The sequence below is a fragment of the Pogonomyrmex barbatus genome, unplaced genomic scaffold, assembly GCF_055798465.1.
Source record: "Pogonomyrmex barbatus isolate J1 unplaced genomic scaffold, ASM5579846v1 scaffold2, whole genome shotgun sequence".
NCBI classification, from domain to species: Eukaryota; Metazoa; Arthropoda; class Insecta; order Hymenoptera; family Formicidae; genus Pogonomyrmex; species Pogonomyrmex barbatus.
The window spans coordinates 20,396,105-20,415,793 of NW_028297116.1; the positions used below are offsets into that span (position 1 = coordinate 20,396,105).

Below are 19,689 nucleotides of genomic sequence, written 5' to 3' on the forward strand. Positions count from 1 at the left end.
TCGTACACATATGACGCGCAAATCGTCTCCCCGAGAAATCCGGATGTAGGATTGCGGCTGTCCGATGCTTTGTGAGGCACGCCGAACCAAATCTAGTCGACCTGAGCGGAGCAGATCAGAGAGTGGAGTAGATCAGAGCAGAGTAGAGCAGAGCAGTGCAGAGCAGAGCAGAGCAGAGGCAGAGCCGGCAGTGGCATATATATTCCACGATCGTCCCAATGTGTCCCGGTGCCAATCTTCGTGCATTAATATCATTCGCCGGCCCATCATTCAATTACATGGCAGAGGGCTCGGTGTACCGTCACGCGCGCATCGGGGCTATATCCGCCCGAAACCATCGAGCCCATTGAATATGAATATTATCGGACGCAGTACACTCGTCCGACTTATCGGTTATGAGCGTGCCACGTGAAATTCCCGAAGATACTTTAGTGAGCACTCTCTCTCTCTCTCTCTCTCTCTCTCTCTCTCTCTCTCTCTCTCTCTCTCTCTCTCTCTCTCTCTCTCTCTCCACTCCGTCTCTCTCTGTCCCTCTCTCTCGCACGTAACGATACAGAATTAGATTTCGATCCCAGGCTATTCAAAGGGAATAGTCTGATTATGTGAAAGAGACAAACGTTAATTAATTAATATAGGAAATAAGGGACTTTCCCGTTCGGCGATTCTATCCAAATTTTAGTTTTAGAAATTGATAAATAAGATAAAATAATTGGTTTGCACGCTCTGGCTGAAGACGTTTACAAATAATGCCGCGTTTTAAATGCTGTCTATCGTCCTGTCGGTTCGAAAGTAAGATGCCAGAGAGAGCTAGATTAATTGCCAATTCGCGACGAGACATCGAGATCATCGTTTCTTCCTTCGCTCGACCGCACAAAGGAACGTTACAAGAAAACGCCAGTTTCTTTGTAGCTTTTAATTTAATTGCCTCGATGGTATGCGATTATTTCGTTTATCCGCGCGCAATCAATGCGCTCTTCGTCGTGCGCCATTGGCTCTCAATTGGCAGAGAAATCTGGAAATTTCTCGGGGAAGAAATTACACGCGGCACTGCATTATGCAGGAATCGCCGGGTACGCTCTGCATAGAAACGCAAAGAGGAGAATAGGAAGGATTTTACGAGTGCCTCGGGTTTCTCTCAGAAAGCAGCTTCGCCTTCTTTTCACCGGCTAAGCCGCCCGAAATATAAACGCTCAGGAAAGAGCGCTCGCACACGCGAACTTTACACCCCCGCGCTTACATAGACGCGCATTTCGCGCGACACAATGAAGACACGGCGTGCAGAATCAACGCCCACGTATGTTTATGATATAAATTGATATTTTCCGCAATAGCGTTCATGATATCGAATGAAGGTATCGCATAGTCATCCTTCATCTCAGCGATCGAGGAAAATTCATTAAACATTTTTCGAGGAACGTACACCTATCCCGCAGGCATCCCACTTTACTCTTTTGCTTCACGATCGCATGATCAAGGAGTGTACATAGGAAGAAGAGCGGTTGCCCGTTCGAACCAATAGCATAAACATTTCGTTTTATTTCATTCTCATCGAAGCGTACTTCGGGTGTAAAGCTCCTTGATACGTCCTACGTGAGGTGGATACACTCGCGGCGCGCCGAGAAATTGGGGCAAAGCAGTATAAAGCGCGATATTCCGTTTCCCTTCGCTCTGTTCCAAGCTTTTATCTCAGTAGTTGCGCCCAAACATTTTTCCTGCGCTGACGAACTGACGATTGAATTAAAGAAGGCGGACCGAAAGCACACCCCCCTCCCCCCTCCCCCGCACTTCGTCCGCGGGGGTTAAGGTCGTGGCCGTATCACGTCCGCGTCATGTTGATCGTAGAATCAGAGTTATGCTCGGCACCGGCGACTCGTTGTAAAATTTATGATGTTTGCAGCGGGTCAACGATTTACGAACATTTATTGTGCCACGTGTAATTGGAATATTTCCCGTTTCTGTTCGTCGCATATAAATTTGGTAAAATATCGCTCGGCTACGCGGGAGATCGTCAAAATGAAAAGCTTGACGAGAGAAATTTGAGAAAACGACAAAAGTCCTATCCATAACAATCACAACACGAGATACAGATAACTTCAAATTTATACTATAAAACCTGCGTTACCATACGCTCTTTTTCTTTTTGCAGAGTATTTTTTCGTAAAACCAGAAAATATGAGGTCGCAAACAAGCAAAAATCGTTTTGATGTCTCCGCAAGCTCTAACAAAAAAGAATGACTTTGCGGTCATACGCCAATAAAACGATGCAACCAATCCTACTTGTGGTATATCGAATGCGATAGCATTCGGGGGATCGAACGACGCGAAGTCATTCTGCCGTTCGTTTTAAAGAAACGCCGGAGCCAGCGGCGCAAAGATTCTCCGCGCTTCTTTCTACTTAAAGAAGCGGTCGTTTCAATCACCATTGACTAGAGTGTCGGTTCTTCCAGAAGCTACGTATACGACCGGTAACCATCGAGGCAGGTCCGATTACGAGCTAACCGCTCTTTCGAGGGGGAAGCACTTCGCGAAAAAGCCGAACTTAAATTTCTGTCTGACCACTCGAGCGAGTCGTGCGGGCCGGGATCGCTCGAATAAAAGTTCCTTGGTGGTCTTTTCGCGTGGCACGGCGGCGATGTATATACATATATATACATATCCGCCGGAGCGGATGGCTATTCCGGCTGGCGGCGGTGGCGAGAGCGAAGGAGAAACTATACAGACGAGCAGAAGAGTGGAGAGACCTACGAAAGAAACTCCCTCGGATTAAAGAAGTACCGAGCTACGGGGCTGCGTCCGGTCAGTTTCTCGCTCGGGCGATTATACTTTCGCGCCGATAATATATCAGCCGATAATGGCTTCGGATCTCTCGAGTCCGAGCCAATAGGAGAGCCCTTTCAAAAAGTTCCTGGACGAATAGGCAGCGCGCCGTTTTACGCCAATTGCCCTTCCTTTTTTTATTTTATTGAAAAACTTTCCCTCGATTTTTTCGGGCTAGGCAAACCCCAATCATCGCACATAACTCCATTAAAATATGATTCGCCATGTGTTAAATTTATGTTCTTAATCGCCTCTCGAATTCTCATAATTCAAATGGAAAATTATATCTTGAACTTACCAACTTGAACGTACACATGCACACTCAAACGTACTTTTTCAATTTTATCGCTAAAATAAATTTTTCCCTTTAATTCTTTCAATGCAGTCCAATGTGTGAAACTATATATAATCTATATATAATTTGAAATAAAATTTTGTATGCTGAATTCTATCAATTTTCTGCATATTCTTTTCCAACTTTTCATCACGAACAGTTCCCAATAATTACAATAACAACTTGTCGCATTCGAATGTTCGAAATCTGACAGCCAGAAATAATATCCTCAATCTTTTACCTCATTAACGATACCATGAAATATCGATACATTATTCACTACTTTTCATCATCGTTTTCCTCGCATTTGCATTTAAAATTGCTTGATTTTCATCGCTTTCAACGTATCATTCGTTGACGCTCACGAGCATTCGGTTCAATACGAACGAAATGATTTTGCTCGCCAGCAGCACAAATACGAGTCTAGAAAATAATAATTATTCGAGAATATATTCAGAGGTTGCAATATTAAACGTGAATTTATCCTTCTATCTATCCTACAAAATCTAAAATTTATTTCAGCTAATTTATTATTTTCATCAATCCATATATCAAAAAAATTATATAGCAAAAAAGAATTTCCTTTACATAAAATTGCATAAAATTATTATTTTCTAAACTCGTATTTTTGCTGATCAATAAGCAAAATTATCATATTCGGAGTAGTGTGAGTACCCTAAGCATTAACGAATTATTTGTCAAGACAAATAATTGATAAATTAACATAATTGGTCAATTAACATAATTGCGCAACTTTTTCTGCATCTATTAAACTTCATTCTGTAATGAAATATTAAACATTTTTTTCACAGATTTGAAGAACGTTATAGAATGTACTATTAAGTTTTGTAAAAATTGATATATACACTTTTTACACATTACATAAGAAATACCTATAAGACAAATATTCAATATTTGTAAATTTCTATCTTTATTACTATCTTTATTAGTACCGATATTAAAATATGACAAATTAATTGTAAAATCAATATGCCTAACGTTAAACGTTAAAATGATTGCTCCATTTTGGCATAGATAGATTCATCGAGAAATCTAAATAAATGACATTATAGGTTAATGGCGTAATTTTCCGACGTAATAACATACGTCAGGAAAGGGCAACGCTTCCGCTTTGCCTCGCGAAATTTCCCGTCTGACGGCGCGAAACATTTTGCCTGCCATCAGCAGCGCGTCAGGCGAACCCTTTGACGATAACGTAATTATAAATTATACCCGTGAATCGCCCTTTTTTCCCGACGAAATTGCGAAACCGCAGTTTGTCTGGCTCACCTGCATTACCAGCGAAACCGGTAGCAAGAACGGGAGGGATTTCGCTGAGCCTCGAATAACGAGGCGAAGTTTTTTCCCGTCACCGGGCTTTCGTTCTGTCGCGGCCATCTTATGTCTTTCTTCGCCCTTGCGTTCCGCAGGAGCGACCACTGTTTCGAGGACATTTGTAGCTGACTGCGAGCTCGATTCCTCCTAATGCCTCTCCAACGAACGCAAGTGTCCGTTCCTTAAGGCGGATCGCGGACGAGACCATGGGCGGAAACTACCATGCGGATGTATGGCATGGTTGTAAAATGGGGTATTAAGCGACGGTCTCCTTCCCTACGACAATTTACGGCAATTGGTACGCGAACGAGTGTACGAGCTTACCATTGTAATCATTAACGTCACGTGGAATCAGTTTTTCCGGTTTCCTTTTTTAGCAACGCATGTATTTCCTCGCTTCCCGTCTGTTTGCGCGAGATTCCTGTCTTACCTCGTGAAAATTTTACACTCACTCTTTCAACCAGAAGTCTCTTTCACCGCGGCTTATTCTATGGAAATGGTCGAGCGAAAATCCTGTTGGCATTTGTAATCGTCTGGAGGAACGAAACAGCGGCGGGAGAGTTGGCGCGGCTCAGCGATACGTCTTCATCGATTCGAATCATTGGTCCCTGGTTTCCGTTTCTCCTAGGGGGGTATTATACGCGAGAGGATTACTACCCGAGCGAAAGAAGAGCCGAAGTCAGAGGAGGGAGCGATGTGGCTGCGCCTTCGAGATACATGCATTTATTCAACGCGGGCCGAGCAATCCCGCCCGGCAGGAAAAATGCTACGAGAAATGGATGGGCCAATTTTCTATTTCGCAACGCCTCGGGCCACGCACTGTCGGGATATCCTTTTATTATGCATATACACACATATATTTGTGGCACGTACGACTCTCACGAGCGCGAGAGCATGAACACGCGAGGGAAAGTTCCCATCGAGCCCCGGAGTGTTCCACGATGTCGCGGGGATTCTCGGGCGTGTCGGGCCAGAAGTGAGTCGAGAATCATCCGGCGAGATAGGTGCTGGTACATGAAGAAGCCCTTTATTTGAACGAGATGAAATATAACTTACCGCCCTTGGAGTGTGTATTATAAACGCGCACGCGAGAAGCTCACTATCACCTACCATCCTGGAATCTCAGTTTAAGCCCGACGAGAGAGGGTATTTTGTCCGCGAGGGAGACCTCGCATGTCGATAAAGAAACGCACGCGTCTGCACGTTCTCCACGGCTTTAAAGCGTGATTACGATGTTATACGCATAAATGTTCCAACTTTATTATCACTATCCGGTAGTTTTCGCACCATAGCTAGCAGCTAGCGAAGGTGAATTTCGAAGGGACCGGTCGTTCAACTTACTTACACGTAAACTCGGCCTGATAAGCGTTCGGAAGCGTTTACTAGCTGACCTGATCATCGGGGAAGTCTACTAGGAACATTGTCAGCGCGAGCAAATTGTTACTTCATCGTCGGCAGAAAATCTCGCAGTTTATGAACTCGCATAAATATCTCGAACGTCATATCGTCATTGATATTATTATAGTATTTGTGACACCGAATCTCGAATGATTTTCCTTGGAATAAACAATTCTTGCACGGATTCTTAATAAACGACGAGAAAACGTTTTAATATAATATTCGGAAAAAAATGTTCTTTCAACTAGCAACGTTTTATTGAGATACAGTAAAGAAATAACGACAAGCTGCAAAATTAATTCCAGTTCGCCAATATATTTTGCAGCACGACATCAGTCTGTCCAATAGCTGTGCACTAAGTTAGACTTTAATAGTTTCAGAATAAATGTCATACCGGCATCAAGCCGGCCAGCTACTGAACTTTATTTATTTTACCTCTCGATCCTCATCGTAGTTCCATTTTATGAGCAATTCAGTTGCAACATTCGTTAATTTCTGTTCGTCGTGCGGTCAAACAATTTCCTCATGGTATTAATTATTTCCAACAAAGTTGCCTCGTAATTTTCAAATGTCTTATACTACGAGCCAACTATCAATATCTGTTCATCAATTTTTTAGCGAGCACATAGTAGCGTGCATAATGCCGGGAAGCCTTTAGTGTAATAACATTTTCAAGCCACTATAACACTGCATATAAATATAATATGCGTTAATCAACATCTTCTGCTTTTGTGAAAAAATAGACAATATACATCTAAAATAATTAAAACTAATCTATCATCGAATGTTTTTTCTTTTATAAAATCATGACTCTTTAATCACTCTCGGGACTACTAAAAAATTGAACTTGTACAATTATTAGTTCGATCTGTTTTTATATTTCCCGATAACACTATTTTTACATAATTGCTTTCGGATCCACTCTAAAGCAATGACAGGATTTTAAAATACACACGTCCATTGAAATAGCATCAATCGAGAATTAAATTCTTGACAATGAGGCGCAGCTAGCTTTACGTATGACCGAACAAATGATCGCAGTTATCACAAATTTCTATTGTTGTAACCAAAATTCCGTGTGTATGACCATGTACTTAATTGCATTAATTATTATTTTATGTTCGGGCGCACCGTAAAAATGCGACTGTGTGTGCCGGTGAAAAACCGCGGCAACAATTTTCAACTCTTGCGCAAACGGATGGAGGGTATATTGTATCGCACCGTACGTCTCCGATTTTCACGATTAAAAAACCCGACACCATTGTTTTCGATCACGTAGTACAGTCGGTTACATTTCATCGGCTTTGAGCGACGTAACTACGCGCGGCGCTAAATTTCAAAGTAAACAGACTGCCGTATCAATCGAAAATTAAATCCTTTGTTACGCAACGTGGATCATTATCACATACGTGCAATCGAATGACAGACACCACGGGCGGTATTACCGATGGGGCCTTATCAAGCACCATAACAATGTATAATCTCATATACAGAACGCGACGCGTGTTAATCTATTTGTGGCTAATGTACAGATAACCTGCCCCGTTAATCCGACTCTTTTGAAACCGGCTGACGCCTCACTACGTTGCAATAAAATGCAACAAGTATTCCTCAATAATAATTATTGCGTAAAATTATCGTAATCGCAAAATTATTACACGTAAAATGTTTCCGTCGACACAATCGATTACGAAGAGATGATGTATGAACTGAACAACGCTCTAATGCATGCTTCAGGTTCTTTACAAAAATTGCATGTGTAAATTTCCCTTTGAAAGCCAGACGCTTGCCCTGAGGTTACGCGGAAGTCGCGTATATAAAAGAATTCTCTCGCTTTGCGAGACCCAGTTTCTCGAAATAGCGCTCTTGTGTGCAAAATCCATTAATCTCACTAGGAATACCGAAAAAACGCTTCTAATATATTTCGGGTTTTTCAGAATGACCATGTTCTAATGATTTTATATAGATTTTATTACATCGTTAGTTACTAAAATTATATATCCGATTAGCTCTCCAATTCTTATTGTTTAAATTTGTCACATTTTCAAACTTGGTTTCGGATTTTAAAAAATTTACTTTTATTAATATTAAAAGAATGGGAGGGAGAGAGAGAGAGAGAGAGAGAGAGAGAGAGAGAGAGAGAGAGAGAGAGATATCGCTGAGTTCTCAACGCACGTACATAAAGTTTATATTTTATATAAATTTATAAACATCAGAGAAATCGTATGTATTCAATAGCATCATATTTTCATAGACTCCGTTTTGATTTCATCATGTGTACGTCCGAAAAGTTGTGATAGTTTGCAAATTCTTGTTCCTTTTTTACACGGAAGTCGTGCATAAAAGAGTTCTCTCTCTTTTCGGGTCTTGCTTTCTCGAAAAAGCACTCTCTCGAGCAAAATCCATTAATTTCACCGGGAATATCGAAAAAAACACACACCTATCGTACTTTACTTCGGGTTGATACAGGCCGATCCTATCGGTGAGCCGCCCGATTTCAAAGTAAACACACCATTAAAATCGCATCAATTGAAAATTGAATCCTTGACTGTGGTGCGTGGACTGTTTTACATTCAGTCAAACAATGGGCACTGCCACTATGCTCGGTGTGTGCACACGCCGTATGTAAACAAAGATGGAAATATGACGGAGATACCGCGGATGGCGGTCACGGGGGTGGTTCGCGCGGCGGGAGGGGGGGAGGGAGAGGAAGGGTGGCTCGGCAGCGCAAGTCGGCGCAATGGTAGGAGGCAAAGCATATAAAGCGAATTTCGATCGATACTAACCGAGTTTCGAGAGGCTCTCTTTTCCTACCAGTAGCTGGAAAAATTCGCGCTTTTCGCCGTTCTGCTTGCATCGTAAAAATAATCGGCCGATCGTGATAGTGGCTCGCGCGCCGCGAAACTACGTCCGCAAACTGGACTTCTACGTATTCAAATAATGGAAACGTGCCATGGAAAACCGTGCCAGCGTAAACGCTCAGTTCGCAAGCACTTGGCGGCCGACGAAACAACGTTGAAAATTTGTTTCCTCTGTCTCTCTCTTTCTCCCTCTCTCTCTCTCCCCCCTCCCCTTACTTTTTAAACGATTTCGAATTGTGTCCGCGGAATGTCCGGTACCATCCGGTGATTCCGCGCGGCAATGAAAGCGTTACGCCGCAGTAACTTGAAATCTGTCCGACGATCGTGCCGATCACCGGCAAAACGTAATCAAGAATTTATGTGCAAACATTCCACGAAACTGTAGCGAATGTAACGTAAAGGCAAATTTCATAGAATACCGTAATTAAAGATCAATACTCGAGTCATCGTTCTACATTAAAAAATAAATTGGAAACGTGGATAACGGAAATAACAAATTCATTAGAACAAACTTTTCCACAGTTTTATGTTAAAAATGTTAAAAAATGTCAACTGCTGAGTGGCTAGAATTATCGTTCTTTCTTTTGCTTATTAAATTTCTACTTGCTTTATGTAGACTTTTTACAGTCAGTTATACTTTCGGTTATATCCAATATATACCGGAGTGAGTATGTTGAATCGAGTATGCAGAGAAGTAAGGTATATTGCATGGCGACGCTATTAATTGACGTAACTTACGCTTATAAGATATCATGAGTTTCAGAATATTATGAAGTAGCATGATTTAATGCCTGAAGTAGAGCACGAACGAGTTACCTCACGCTGTGCTCACCATGCCGACGCAGGAAGCGGAGCGAACACGAAGAAAAGGGTGATACAGAGTCAAACAAGAAGAAGAAAGAGGGGAATGCGGGGGCGAATGGTGCTAAATGAGAGTAATTATGAGACAAGTTTTAACTGCGCCGTTGCGTTATCCTTCATTGCACCTCACTATCTTTCCCTTTTAAATAACCGCGCCAGAGTAGCCTGCATCTAGTAAAAGACATCCGAAAAAAGGCGGAAAGGCAACAAAGGGGCTGCATCGACATTTCTCTTCTTCCTTCTTTTTATATCAAGGCTCTCGTCGAAAGAAAACGCACGCCGCTCATAAGTGAGGTACGCGATTCGTTCCGAGAGGAAGAAAAGAATTCTTAACGAATGAATGCTGCACTGTGCTTAATTACTACATTACTACTACTTCGGCGCTCATAGTCGTAATTATAACTATTGTAATACCGCTTGCTTCTCCAAGAGCCTTTATAAAATTTACAATGGCTAAGTTTGCTCACCGCTATCGTATTACAAAGGTAAAAGGATATTTTCATAATATGTATTTATTAATTCACTCGTCCTCATCGATGTTTTTCTTATTAAACGTATGTATTATCCCATGTATTTCCCATAATTCCTTTTATGTTTAAAGTATTTATTTTTTCTAAAAGCAACGTGCGTAGATATGTTACAAATATTTCGGATGTAATAAATAAGAATTTAGAATAAAAAATAACTCCACAAAAATTTTCCAGCCTGGTAACTGATATGTACGGTATTCCAAAATAACAGCGAAAGAAAGCATTTGCAGATCCGTGTTCATATGAAAGATCCTCGTTCCTTTGGTATGCAGAAACGTGCACTCGAGGTTCCGCTGGACCCTTTTAAAGGTATATTGTACATAACCCGTGTATTTACATTTCCATATTTTTCTCGCAATGTTAGAAGGATACTTTATTCAATCTAAAAGCAATAAATATTACATTCTTGATACATCTTTATCGAAACTATTTGCTATTTTCTCGAGAAATCTATGACTGCATCCTTTCTCTCTTTCCTCTTTCTTCTTCTTTCACTTTCCTATAATTTTCATCAAACTATTTCTAGTCAACGCACAATGTCGGAACATAAACGGAACAGAACGACGGAAACTTTGAGTTACCTCGACATTCTACCGTCAGATTTCGTTGGATTATTTGATGAATTCATCGCGAAAAGGGCTTGCGAAGCGAGGATTCGACCGGTGTCGGTGATGCGAGGGGGAAAGAACCGTAAGAACGAGAGAGGCGGAGAAATGTCAATTTATTCTGGCTTTGTTTACGAGCGATACCTTGAGACACGATGAGGGAGCGTCAACTGCAATTGCGAAACAAGGGCACAAGGGGTGACTCGAACAGCCGAGTGAGTCGGCGAGATTCTGTTAATCCGAGCAAAAGACCAGTCGACGACTCGGCTCTAATCTTTTTGATAGAGGGGGAAGGGGGAAGGGAGGAGACTCGGTTGGCTTTAAGTTACATCGTGGATGTCGGTATGTCTCAAAGCGAGAGCGAGCCGATGACAGAATATATATAAGAGTGGATGGTTAAAGGTATCTTCCACCTCTCGCAGAAACGGCGATAAGATGCGGGTAAACGAAGGTAATGGTCTGGACTGGAGAAAGAGAGGTCGTCGTCGTGTCGTTCCTGTATCGTCAACCGGGGCACATCAGCCCGGGCGACATTGTTGATCGCCCTAAGCCGCGAGAGCTCTCGTATTCGTATAGAAAACGTGCGAAGAGCGATATAATGTGACGCGCACGTTTGAATTAGAACGTATAATATTAATTATTTTCGTAATTTTCATTAATAAAAGAACTTCATAAAAATTCATTAATAATTTTTGTTTGCTGGCAGCTTAATCGTGATTGATTATGTAATAAAGAGGATGCTTTATTATTCTTATCGAGTCGATACTTGACGTTAATTTTCGTGTTTTATTAACGTAAATGAGATAAATAATACGTCTTGATACTGATAATATTTATTTTCCTCAATTGATTTGACTTTTGGTCCGGTTAGCTTTTAAATAACAATAAGGCACACGATAAATCCGCTCGTATAATAATCAGAATATTGGAAAGTTATAAATGATTGATAATTATGTAAGCAAATAAAGTATTTTCTCGGATAAGGATTAAAACAATGTTGTTCGAAGCATTTGTTAATTAACGTCGATCAAATGGGAAGCATCCTCATATTTTAGAAATTGCATCAAGATTCTGTCGACCACGTCACTTTCTGTTGATTTTACATTACCCGCGCGTACCGTTTATTTAATGTCCCATGTCAAACATTTAACGCTGTCGTGTCCATCGGCTCGCGGCCGATCGCGAGGAAACATTATCGTTATCTCCGCGAAACCTCCCATGTTTCATTATACATTTTAAAACAATCAGAAATAAAAATATTTAAAATGTTGAGATAACGGAATCGAATCAATGAATTTATGATATGTATGAATGTATGATACTATTGAAACTCCCTCTTTTACATATCTGGAATTAATTAATTATTTTAATTATTTTAAATAATTTGTATTTTGTATACGATCATAATAATAGATATCCGCAGCCACAAATCTAGTATTTTCATTAACTGCTCCGACAGATATGCGAAATAACATTCCGAAATACTAATAATGAAAATATTAATTTGGAAATGTTTTCTCTAAATCTCTATCTACGTTCGTAGCCATAAATATCCGAATGCTGCAATGGCAGAGCGAGAATAATCGTTGCTAACGATGAAATAAAGAAACCATTGAAACCCGTCAGATATTGCCAAAGCTATTTCGTCGCGCTGGCATGCGCGCTCGAACGAGCGCCGAAATTGATATTAGGATTTAAACGTCGGAATCCCCGCCGAAAATCTTTCGCTATTTATTGCCGCTAAAGGATAAATCCGGCTAACGTCCGCGCTAATAAATCACGCAGTAATGGATAATCAAGCTTGCTCTCGCCGCGACAAAACAAAAAGAACTTCGCCGCCGATCGTAAGGCGCTGAAAGTCGCGATAAGGGAAATTAAACTCGAAGTAGTTTGGAAGATTAGCTGCAGCAGCGCGGAATTCACTAAACTTTTCTGCGCTCCCCCCTCCCCCCCGCCAACTCATCCCCTTTCATCCCCCCTCGCCTCGCACCCCGCCTCTTCGTCGTCGATCCGCATTAGGTCGACGGCGAGTCACGGTAAAAACGCGTGACAGAAAACGTTGACGGAAGATCGTTTGCCGCCATCGTTTTCGGGGCTAAAGAGGGTTACGTTGGAAAAGTTTCCATCGGCGGGTTTTTCGAAACTCACTCAGTCAGCACGTGGACACGACGCGACGTGTGAACGTCGCGTAGCAAAAAAGAAATCAACCGGATTCGCTGAAACTATCGGGAAAGGTCGGACGGTATTTACGGTACAAAACGAAACCGGCCGCGAGCTTTCTCAACGCTCGGCGGTTGGTCCGCCTCAACTCGGTAATTTAATTTCGACCCAGATTTGCGATCGCCAAGAGAAATCTTCGTTCCCACGAAACAATCGATTTAGCGGTTAAGGGAGTTTCGAAACAAAATTTTTTCTGAACGTCGCCGCATACGGTATAAAAAAAAAAAAAAAAAAAAAAAGAAAATACTTTTCCCATATATACTTTTCCCGTGATATAGAGGAAAAATAAGTTTTGTTCAAACTGAGGAACAAGATATTCCACTACGAAACTTGCGAAAGATCTCGGATTCTCGGAAAAGTCGAACATTCCCGCGAATCGACAGATATGAATGATGACGCGCCGATCGTATCGTGTATCTACATTGATTCGAATAAATCGAAAGATTAAAGATGAGGATGCGCATTAATCGTTACCTGGTAAATATTCGATTCGCCTTACACCCGTGCGAAGCTTATATTCATCCCTTCGTATGCGTACAGCTTCGTGAGAAAATCTGACATGCACGGTAAGTTTAGCCTTTGGATTCATATTACCCTCGCATCGGTGGTCGATGTATGTCCATGGCTTCTCGCATTCAGGTCTTCTCGGACCCTCGCTTCTTGAATAAGTCAAACACTCATGAATAAGTGGAGAAAGAGGTGGAGGCGCACCCTCGAGCCTCGGCTCTAAAAATGTTATTTACTGGCAGATTCTTGAAATCACATTTTACGTCCGCGCATGACGCGACTCGCATATACATCCGACATCTTTAGCGAGCTCTCAAAAAATGAAATGCAAAGAGGTGCTGTAAAATCATTGACGTGAATTTCCGCTCATCCTCTCATTTTTCGTTTGAGTTAAATCATAATATTTTTAAACGAAATGCAACAAATTGAATCATTTTACATTTACATACACGTACACACATACACATACATAAACACACACACACACACACACACATATATATATGCAAACGTTATATATATACTAATATTAATATTAATATAAATATAATATTTGCAGTTTTAGTCGTTTATAGTTATGACGCGTATTTTGTAAATTTGCTCGCCGTATGTTAATATCTTCTCTCGTTCTCTTTCTCGAAAGCGTCTCGGAAAATACACAGGACCATTTTACAAGGACCAGAACTCTTTGAGCGGAGAGACGGAGGACATTTGCAGGAATATTAACTCCTGTGCAAATACATTGGGAACGACTGAAATGCGGCCTTAATTAATTTGCGACGCGGTCTGCAAGGAAGGAATGCACCATCTTCGTCCGTGATGTCTGCTCGTTCGAAGGACAATTGCGTGAATTACGTCTGTTTATTGTGTCGTAAGTCCGTGGAGAAGGGTTGTGAAGGGAAGTGCGAGCTGACGCCATGTTAATTAAGGTTGTATTTACTCGAGCGGAAGTAGGCTGATGCACAAGCGCAGCGTTGCACCGCTGTTGCATACCTGTCTGCTTTTTACCTCCAAATTGTGTCTTGAATAAAACGAATAGCATAAACTTCCTAATCCATATCCCGGAAAAATTGTTTGTACAAACGGATACAGTAAACAATTCTAATTGATATCAATAAAAATTTATATATATACATTTGTATTGATATCAATTAGAATTGTTTACACACACACACACACACACACACACACACACACACACACACACACACACACACACACACACACACACACAAAATTAAATAAAAAAGTAGTCATCTAAACAATCTAATGTTTCTGTTAAATATTATTTCAAAGCAAATATTGTATGGATTATTGCTTCGTAACTGATATTCTGATATGATTCATTTTATCAAAAATCTTAGTATTTTTAAAATAAAAATTAGATTTTATGAATATAATGATTTATTCGTAATAATAATGATTAAATGACGTGATAATAATGCTTAAATTGTTTGTCAAGCATTAAATACTAATAGATGTTTGTAATAGCAGAAGAAATATATCATTCTCCTGCATATAAATATCGATATCGCGAATTTGTTAGACGAGCGTGTCGACATGCCGTGCGATCGCGGATACTAAACGAGGTACCGAGGGGACCGAAGTTCTTAAACGAGAGCTAAATTCTTTCTTTCGGCGACGAAGAAGTTCCGAAACAAGTGGTAAATCTCCCGCGGAAAAGGGTCACGAGACTCGCCGTCTCCTTCTTCTCGGTTTCTCTCGTCGTCGGATTTCTTTCGCCGCGAATTTAGCATGGAATATTCATCTCACCCGTTCTCATTCTCGAGCACGGCGTCTCGGTCTCGCAGTCGGATTATCCGCTGACTCCCCAGAAAATCGGCCTTAAATTCGATATGAATCGTTCTTTCCGCGTGATATTGCCGGCTGTCCCATTGAACGCGTCTCGGCGAATTTATTCGGAACGAATTGAGTCCCCCCTCCCTTTTGTATCGTCGCGAAAGATAGGATGGGCAAAAGCTTTCCCGTACGATGCACGTATAGTCATTATTACTCTGTAAACAATTCCATCGCCCTCAGCGAACCGAATTTTCATTATCGCGAGAACGCGGGGATAAAAAAAAAAAGAGTAAAGAGAGCGATATTTCAACGGGGAGGGAAAGTAGATAAAAGTAATTAAACGGGAGTGTGATAATAACAATACAAACAAGCAAAACAATAAACGCATAAAGCGATCATTTGATGAAAAGCATTTTTATCCGAAAGGGACAGCCTAGGACAGCCTAAATTTTTATAGTCTCGAAACGTGGCACTGCGACGGACAGCTTCAAAATGCGCCAGGGAACATTTTTATATCGCGGCAGAGTGCGCTGAAATGACACTCACCGTGAAATGTGTTTTTTTCAGCCGTGAGAGCGAGAGCCCTTTGCGTGAATCTATTACGCGAGACTCGGAAGACTTTTCATCTATTGCATATTTATAAAAATGTGTACTCCATCGCCATTTCTTTTTACCTTAAGATAAATATAATTTATTCTTACATTTACATAATTAAGTTATTATTATATAAACGATCATTCTCAATTGCATGAATATTTTGTATTATATAAATAATTACCGCATCGGATTAATAATAGAGAGAATATATTATTCAGGGAAAGCTCGACTCCATGTGGCTCATAGTCATCGCGCATCTCATAGCCATTTTATATAACATTTATTTGAATAAACGTCCGAATTATGGATTACGATTTATGTAATTAATAGTTTTCACCTAATATGTATATGCCTCTATATATGTTAATGAGTATTAATGCTCTCGGCGATTAATGAAAATCGTCGTCTGTCGCAGTTACGTCGTGCTCCTAATTTTCTGGCTTCCTTCTAATGTATTGCTATGAATCCACAGTGCAATGGCGATGCCGATCGGGTTCTAATTAAATATCGTTCGCAGGTATATATACGTCGGACTGGCGCGTGTAATCGCCTCATTTGCCGCTGACAAATAGCGCCGTCTAAACGGATTCCGCTCGTGCGATTCGCCGAATCGATAAGCACTGAAGGGAGATAACGAGAGTCGTTTACGTCCACACCGATTAGCAGGTTCGATTCTACGGGAGTGCTCAATCGGCTGCGTTAAATTCGCGATTTGATCGCAAGAAAATGCTCTCATCATATCCCCCGGCATGCAACGCCGCGCTGTGGCCGTATTACACCGCCGCGCTGCATTAAAATTCAAAGCCATAAACGCGCGTAAAATACAACGCGGAGTTTATTATTAACATGAAAATAAGTCTATTAAAATAACTCTATGTATATCGTTTAATTGTAGCGTTTAATAGTCAAGATCTCGGTAAGTCCCAGGCGAGAGTTTCAAAATGCTCTCCTCCACTAATTTGAGTTATACTCACGGGCAACATTAAAGATAGTCGCTCGGAAAGTCTCGTATTACTCCTTCATAATATTAGCTTTGCGGATTATCGTGATGCGCTTGAGCTTCTTTCAAGTGGTTCGGCTAGATAATAATACCCCTTATATACCATATGGGCCATGGTTCGTATACGTTGAAACTGATGGTCTTTGCGGCCACGTCTACGGCATATCACTCCTCCGCCGTGAACAGTTTAATGGTGTCTCTCTCTCTCTGTTAGTCGTCCACGTTGGAGGTACACGTCGACATTTACACGCGAAACATCTACACGCGAATCCGGCCACGGGCAAAAGTACGCGAACGGTAGTGCCGGAAGGCTCGCATGTACAACGCGCGGAGTCGTTGCATGCGTATAAAGCGCGCACTCACACACTTAGGCGGATGCTCGCGTAAACCGAAACCCTCCGCACGATATCCGGGATCCTAGAAACTCGTTAGCGTATAGGTACATTGTTCCGCGCCCCTTGCAGGCGTTACCGTTTTGCGCCGGGGGTCATGGCGGCTGTATGTTGAGGTGGCATAAGATAGGGTAATTGATTGCCGCGCGCTCCTACGTAGATTAATAATAGTCACCGTTATCATCCCCACGTATATAGGGGTTTCGCCTGCCCCGTATACGTCGCGCGCTGTGATACACGATACTTGGTTGCTAGCTACTCGAGACACGTTCCACCCGCGACAGCCGACATTCTCGTCGCGGAGCGCGGCGAGATTTGACGAGCGCGCGTTTTCGTCAGGCAGAAGTTCCGCGATAATTGCAACAGTTTCAACTATGCCGGATGCAACTGGTGTTGCGTTTATAATTTACCGCGCGCGTATGGGAATCGATCGCGCCATACGCGCCGAGCATGGTCTACCGCTAAGTTGCAGCCAATTGATTTTCTCCGAGGGCAGATGGCCTGACAAATCGGGATAATCATGCGACAAAGATAAAGAAACATGACACTAATGAAAATATGAACTGCGAAGAAAGTTAAAACCACATACGAAAAACTTCAAACAAAAAGTATAAAAGTACACCGCTAACTTGGTTGTCGGATTCAAGCTTGATTTATACCGTATACTGAAAACTTTTATTTTTATTGTATTGATTTCAAAGCACACGGTAAAATTGTTGAATTGGAGAAAAATAGTAAATAAAAGTTAAATATCGTATATTTAAAATATTAAACATGATAAAACGGAAAAATAAAAAAATTGTAGAAGAAATGGAGATTTTTATAAATACATAGGTAACGTTATACATAGATAACGATTATTTATTAAAAGTTACATTGTATAAAGTCTGTATAGAAAAATTATAGAAATAAACACAATGTTGTTAACTGTAAACATATGGTTATATCGAGTTCTCTGATGTAGAGCTATGTTGTGTAGCATCGATATACTACACCACTAGATTTTCGCTTTACGTCGTGGACTGCCTCGCGGAATTAGGAATTGCAGTCGCAGTTACACTCGCAGTTACACTCAGTATCGCGTTAATAATAATTCGTGCGCACCTAGAGGATGAACACTAATTTTCAGTCGTTAACTACAATTAAATTTGACCCCGCGTATTCGCCCGGCAACAGCCGGCGATAGTTAACAGCCTTCGCAGAGGCGATATTCGCCTTTTGTCAACTAATCCTGAACCAAAACAACCTTCGTCACACAAAACACCACAGGCTGAAGTACCGCCGTCCCTCTGCAGGGAATTATTTCGACGGCAATTAACAGCATACAAAGGAACCCAATTATAAAATATATACAGCTGCGCGAAATTGACCTGCGCAGAGTTGAGCCGTACGCGTATGAAAAAAAATGAAAAAACATGAGCTGAACGTATAAAAAAAAATGGAAAAAGTTCCATGTAAATATTAAATCAAATAAAAATAGTTTCTAAAAATTACCAGAAAAATATAAATTTTTTTTTCATAGTAATATCTGAAAGTTATATCAATACATTTGAAAATATTCTAATACTCATTCCTCGCATAATATAAGAATTATTAATTGTTGTAAAAAAATAAACATAACTGTAATAATTATTTGCAGCAATAATTGAAAGATAGCCATGCTCAAATGAATTATAACATATATGTATACTTTTTTTACGTGCATTTCATGTGTTTCAATATGTTCTGATATATATTCATTATATTGAAGTATACCGAATTATTTAAATATAACGTCACAAGTATTTTAATCATCAATAATCATTTTGCTCCAACAATTTTCATTAATTTAATAAATTAAAAATACGTACGTAACAATAAAAAGAAAAACATAACGGTTATGCGATATTGCAAAAGAGCGTTATAAAATACGAAAGAGAAACGTATGAAAAGAATGGTATCCCGAAAAGTCACAAAGCCTATTCTTACGAGGAACCTTTCAACGGGTTCACGAATTCAGGCCATTTAACGAAATCCCGCGGAAGTGGATTGTTACTAAATATTTCACGGGATCTCTCCATTATTGATCGGCCAATACTCATTTTCTACGTGTCGATCGCGGCCACGCGTACTTACGAGGTCGGTCACGTAAGACCACTGTATGTCCACCTATGTATGTACCTATTTGTGCTCTCCAGCTTGAGAGTGAAACGCATCCTGTCTCTCTCTCCACTCGTCCCCCATCACCCTCCGCCTCCGCGCTGCCTCGTGCGATCGTGAGACAAGGAGAAGATGAAGTTAATCAGAGAGAACAGATTCATGCCGCGACACGTATCTCGGCGACACACTCTCAAGAATGATTACATTAACTCACACCGGTACTACAACGGTGGATACCACCATCGATGTGGACGAGGCTCCGAGAGGCGGAGAGGAGACAGGCGCGACTGCCT

General features: G+C 41.1%; 1 protein-coding gene and 1 long non-coding RNA gene across 7 annotated transcripts in view; one reads left to right on the top strand and one right to left on the bottom strand.

Annotated features, from left to right (window-relative positions):
* Positions 1-19,689, bottom strand: part of GluRIB (Glutamate receptor IB) — a 208,567-nt gene that overhangs the window by 166,350 nt on the left and 22,528 nt on the right. The gene's annotated exons all lie outside the window — the stretch shown is intronic.
* LOC112552368 (uncharacterized) lies at positions 6,974-14,678 on the top strand. 2 transcript variants are annotated; one of them, XR_016139383.1, is made up of 2 exons: positions 6,974-10,445; positions 14,112-14,678. It is a non-coding gene; the product is annotated as an uncharacterized LOC112552368 (long non-coding RNA). The 2 variants fall into 2 exon arrangements; XR_016139382.1 differs by lacking the exon at positions 14,112-14,678 and adding an exon at positions 10,663-13,205.